Source organism: Agrilus planipennis, unplaced genomic scaffold (assembly GCF_000699045.2).
Source record: "Agrilus planipennis isolate EAB-ADULT unplaced genomic scaffold, Apla_2.0 scaffold1176, whole genome shotgun sequence".
Classification (NCBI taxonomy): domain Eukaryota; kingdom Metazoa; phylum Arthropoda; class Insecta; order Coleoptera; family Buprestidae; genus Agrilus; species Agrilus planipennis.
In genome coordinates, this window is record NW_020439826.1 from 2,144 (window position 1) to 8,048 (window position 5,905).

The window sequence follows — 5,905 nt, forward strand, 5'->3', positions numbered from 1 at the left end:
AAACTCGCATCACAGTAGTTTCTATCAAACCTTAAAATGTATTAACAAATGAAATTTCGTGGATCTGTAATACTAGTCGTCACTACTGAAAGGATAGTAGTAACAAAACTCGCTTAAGTGACTGATGTGTTTTATTTTATTCTATTTTATAAAAAAAATTTTAAGTTTATATATAAGATGTATTTAAAATAAAAGAAGATTATATAAGTATTAATTTAGACTTGGGACTCTAGAGAAATATCACTCCAAAAGCTGTTTCGCCTATTGGAAATTATACAGATGTATGAGATGGGGAAGGCACTTTTTACATATATGTATACCAATTAAGCTGAGGTGGTAGAGACAAGACTTTGAAACGAGGAAAATGGTGGTCGTTGATCAGAGAGAAATGAGAGTGTAAAAGGGAATAAGAATAACCTCGTAGAAAACTAAAAATGTATTTTCAGATAGGAACGAAGGAGTGGAAGTGCAGAGGACGGAGATTAAAAATAGAATAAATAAATAAACTATTAAGATGTAACCATGAAACCGTCAATCTGACTTTTGCTTTGCACTTTACCCACCCACCATAACCGTATATTTTGTCTTTTTTTATGTGGAGAGGGAGAGGAGGTAGTGTTACCTACCGTAACCTAACCTTCAAACTTCTAATTCTACCATAAACATTAGTAAGGAAATAAATAAAGAATCAGAGCCAATGGGGTGAAAATTTTTATTATTGATACTACACCAACGTTTCGCCTCTAGATATAGAGACTTCTTCAAAGACAAGTTTTCAGGTCAGTTAAGTACTTAACAGAAGTTTGGTCTATATTATGCTGCAAGATTGGTGAACACCCACGGACACAGTAATTTACACAGCAAAAGTTATGTAAAAATTATAAGTCCAGTTAAAACGACGCACAATATAAATAAAATAATACGTAAAATAAATAGTTAAAATCATGGATAGAAACAACTACGAAGGTATAAATTAAGTGACTAGTTTAAATACATTGTCGATAAAGACGAACAAATCTACAATTAAACTTGTCAAACTTGTGGTTTATATAAGTTTGAAAACTGACCTGGAAACCTGCCTTTGAAGAAGCTTCCATACTTAAATAAATCAATAAATAAAACATTAACCCCATTGGCTCTGATTCTTTATTTATAACTTAACCTAGGGGAAGAAATTGGAAAAAGTAATAAAGAAAGAAGGTAAAGCATTTCTTTGGATTGATATTTCTCTGGTGCTGAAAATTGATTGGGACTCCAATTCTACATAATTACCCGAATTTATAATTTGAAAAATGCTATTGTGAATTTTCAAAGGGTTACGGAGGTGCTTATGATGTAATGGCTTCTAAACATCTCCGAGGTGATGTAAACTATGCATGGCCGACCGCTGAAATTGCAGTAATGGGAGCTAAAGGAGCTGTTTCGATCTTATACAAAGGCAAATCTAACCAACAAAAATACGAAGAAGAATATATCGAAAAATTTGGGAATCCTTTCCCAGCTGCAATACGTGGTAAGGAGAGTTTAATATTAAAATTTAAGAAATTTAAGTAATTCAATGAACAACGTCTACTATGAGTACATTAACATCAATACCTTAGAAAGTATCAACAAGAGAATGTATAGTAACACTATTAGGAGATTGAGTGGAATGCATGCAGTAAATAAATAAATATTAGCATCTGAATTCAATGTGCTGTTGCTCTTACTTTTTAGTGTGATTCGTTGATAACGTCATAAACGCAATTTCTCTTCGTTGATAAGTTTATAGGTAGTTCTTAGGCATTTACGGCCGATGTAGATATGTTGTGAGTTTTGTGCGTTTTTTCAGCTTGATTTGACATGGTCCTTGAGATACTGCTTTTCCGAATGATTTACCGTGCCTTAGAAAAAGTTGATTTTTCCTTTTAGTTTGTACTAGCTGTGCTAGCGGTTTCGTCCAATTGGAATTCAGTTAGTAACTATAAGAGCCATATGTTATCTGTCAGTGAATTAACCTTAACATGTAGATATATTTGTCAGGGATTTTTTTACATGCCCTTTTATGCTTTACCACTTGAGGTAGCGTTTGTAAGAAAAACATTTGCGCCACCATTTTTTAGTCGACGTATGTTGCAAAATTGATCTCCACGAAAACACTTATTCCAACATCCACCCTTAAGGTCCATTCTAAATACTGGCGACAGAAATTTTAAAATCGGATTACCTTCCACAACCAAACTTACAATTTTACTTCGTTATAGGTACGTAATATTAGTATAAATGGTGTTTCTGAAGTAAGCAGCAGGCTTGCAGGTTTATTTATACATTGCACGTGAACATTACATTGACAGGATAATAATAAGAAGTTATTGAAAAGGTAATTAAAAATTAAAGCTAGAACAAGCAGTGGTTGAATTGAATTTATTGGTAACATGGTTTTGTTAGGTTAGATTTCGATATCCAAACTCTGCAGTCATTGGGTAGCGTCATATTTTCTAGATGGGTCACATGACCTATAAATAATCTCAGTGGGAATTCAATATTCTTCCAATTTTAATCTCCAATGAACCGAAAATAACCAAACTAAAGGACGCTAATGGCTTATAATGATGAATTTCTTTCCGTAAAGATACGGTCAGATATGTTTTTCCGACCAAACTATGGCTAAAAATTTATGCTCAATTGTTGAGTACCGAACCTCTGCTGAATTTAATGTTCTACTCGCATAAGCTATTGGGAGGCTATTATTAATGGGACCTTGGCTAAGTACATCTCCTATCGCATAGAAACTCGCATCAGTTGAGACATAAAATTCTTGGTTACAGTTTGGGTATTGTAGAATACTTGCTGTTATTAATCTTTCTTTTAATGAGTTGAATGAATATAAATGTTCCTGTTAAAAGCAAAAAGAGTGTCTTTCTTCAAGAATGCGGTCAATGATTTAACTTTGCGTAATTTAGGATGAATTTTCTATAGAATCCGGTTAGACCTTAAAGTGATTTAACTTCGTTTGAAAACTTAGGGATCGGGAAACTTTTAACTGAATCAATTTTGTTGGGATTTATTTTGTCGCCTTTTTTGTTACGATATGACCTAAACATTCGGTTTCTTTGCGGAGGAATTCCGACTTACCTGGTTGAATTTTTAAATTGTGCTATCGTAATCTTTTTAATACATTTCTTAATTTATTAGAATGGTCTTCCAAAGAGTTTTCGAAAACAATAATGTCATCTAGATATAATAGACATTGCGTGGGTGTTAAATCTAATAATACATTATTCATCATTCTCATAAAAATTGAAGGAAAGAGGAAGAAGAAGGAAGAAGAAGAAATTTGTAATGGCCCGTGTGGGTCTAAAAAGCAGATTTAGTGATCGAATTTGGATGCACTTCAATTTGATGAAATCCGCGTGCACGGGGCTTTTTTCAGAGTTGTTCAGTTTACAGAGAAATTTAATTTAGAATCTACTAGAATTTACTGCTGTGGTAAAAATATTTTTATTTCCCTAAATTTTTACAAGACAATCTGGAAATAACAGTATATTCTCTACATTCATTTCTGGAAGAATTCTTTCTTTTCTTGGTTTGAAATTAGTTTTTAATAGTATTCACACTTTCACCCAAGAAAGTCAGTGTTTTCACTGCTCAGTTTTTAGCACGCCTTTTGGACAATCCTACCGATTGCGTTAAATTGTTAAATGCAAAATGATAAAATTATCTTTTTAAAAAATTGAACATTTATTCTTTTCGATGCGTAACAGTCTAGTCTGAAGCTAGAGTACCTTAACAACGACGCTTTACAACATTTATAAGTTAGCAAAATGCTACATATACGTTTACATACGTTATATGACTTATCCTAACATGTAACATGGTCTTCCTTTGCGTAATTTGAGCCATGTATTTTTTACTACTATGTTGCGGTTTAGGCAAAATTTGAAGAGTGTGTCGCCCCGCTCGTTACTTTCACCGAAACCATTTTCTCCAACTAAGTCTTCTCTGCTACGCTTACCTAGTGATGTCAATATTGCAACTACCCGGTACAAATTACAAAGTACACTACTATTAAGAAATGACTGTGACGTGCGTATACGTATTGGATTGGTATCTAAACGCAAGAAGTAATAAGTAATCGAGGTTGGTAGGCAGTTTGTGCCCCGTACAGAGGTGGTCCGTTGAAGTTGTAAATCCGCTGGATCCACTAACGAGATCGGTAATTTTGTACCGGTACTTTTTTAAAAACTACCGGGGACCCTAAATACTGAAAAGTTACGACTCTACCCACCTTGCGTTACAGTCATTCATGATATAATTTTGTTGTTTTTAAGAGTTTTCAATATTCTGTCTATTTGACTATAGAGGAATTGAACTTCGTCGTCATATTTTTTCACCTCTGTCGGTGCATATACTTGGAGTATATTAATGTTAAATGGACTTGCTCACAATTGCATCAGTAGTAGAATTTTGTCATTTGCACGAACAAAGATAAATACATACTTCAGCAGTTTTGATACCATGAAGATACCCAGTCCATTTCTGTGATTTGGTTCACCATCATCCATTCCAAAGCTGTAATCCCATGTGGTTTGTTTCTTAAACAAGATTCTCAAATTTTGCAGCTGCATATAGGATTCGCACATTCGATGTTCTGATTCTTGATTTGGATTTTACCATTTTCAGCCGGAAGATTCATCACACCCCTTGCCCATCCAAGGGCAATCGAAACTGGAGGTCGTCGCGTTTAGTTTTTTCGCTATAACAATTTCCTAAGAAAAGTTGAGCAATATGGTTTCCCGTATACTTCATTATTTTTTTTCAGCCGCCTCTGACATGCAGTATCGGCGCTATGTGCAACCAGCCGTTCTGGTTCAGACGTTGCTGTGTGCTGGTTTCGATCAATCCTGGATATTTTATCTTTTTAGTACCTACCATCAATTTCTAGGGGGCGTTCCCCTATCTGTCACCTGGGGAGACTCCATAGGGGGACCAGCAACCTTTCATAGGTTTTATCGATTAGTTCGTTTAATATGGAAATAATCGATTATTCCGATTAATAATAATAATTGGTGCGCTCAAATAAATAGATTATCTTACGGATTCAGATATTGCACCCTTTCCCAATTTTATTTATTATTTTTAAGCTCTCTGACCAGGTTGCATATCGGGAAGCTACGTATTTATTATCTGCCTAGGCTCTCGAAGCCTCTTCAGATTTTCAGATAAATAGGGTTATTGAACACGTAATTCCCTAGTTTCAGGTTCCTTTAACGTTTTTGTCGAAGCATGTGTTAATAAAGATCAACATTTATCCTACAAGGTTTTTAGAACTTTATTTAGACATTCACGTTTTATTTGTTATACTTCCTCATATGTTGTTATTGAAGCATGCGTAAGTTAGCTCAATCTTAACTAACTGATAATAAACTTTCTCATGCGGTATTGCACATATTGACGTTTCCATATTCCTTCCTTCTACTAGTACATTCCGGTCATTTTTATTCCCTCGATAAGTTTCCAGTTTGCTGGATTGGTTAAAAACTGTTTGGGACCGTTATATTATCCGTAAACTTACAACATTAAGTATTGTCGCAATGAACCGAATTTTTATGTCATAAGGAAGGCGAATTAAATATTTATTTATTTGACGCCTCCATCATGTTATAGAGAAGCGAATTTATATGTTTATTTAATTGGAGATATAACTTAAAGCCATTTTATAATTTAGAATAACTTGTCAACATTTTAACTATAATTAATTATAAATAATAATCTAAGCCTACCTTACTAGATAATTGGAGAACGTAGAAATGGCAGAAACTATCACAGGGTAATATTGAACATTGATTATATAATTTTAAATGACTTGTCAACATTTTAACTATAGTTAATTATAAATAATAATCTAAGCCTACCTTACTAGATA

General features: G+C 33.8%; 1 long non-coding RNA gene across 2 annotated transcripts in view; it reads left to right on the forward strand.

Moving 5' to 3' along the window:
* The window catches only part of LOC112905992, a 3,665-nt gene extending 2,132 nt beyond the window's left edge, over positions 1–1,533 (forward strand). For both annotated transcript variants that reach the window (XR_003232120.1, XR_003232121.1), the window contains exon 3: positions 1,315–1,533. This is a non-coding gene — a long non-coding RNA (uncharacterized LOC112905992). The remainder of the gene's footprint in view (positions 1–1,314) is intronic.
* Positions 1,534–5,905: the final 4,372 nt, after the last annotated feature.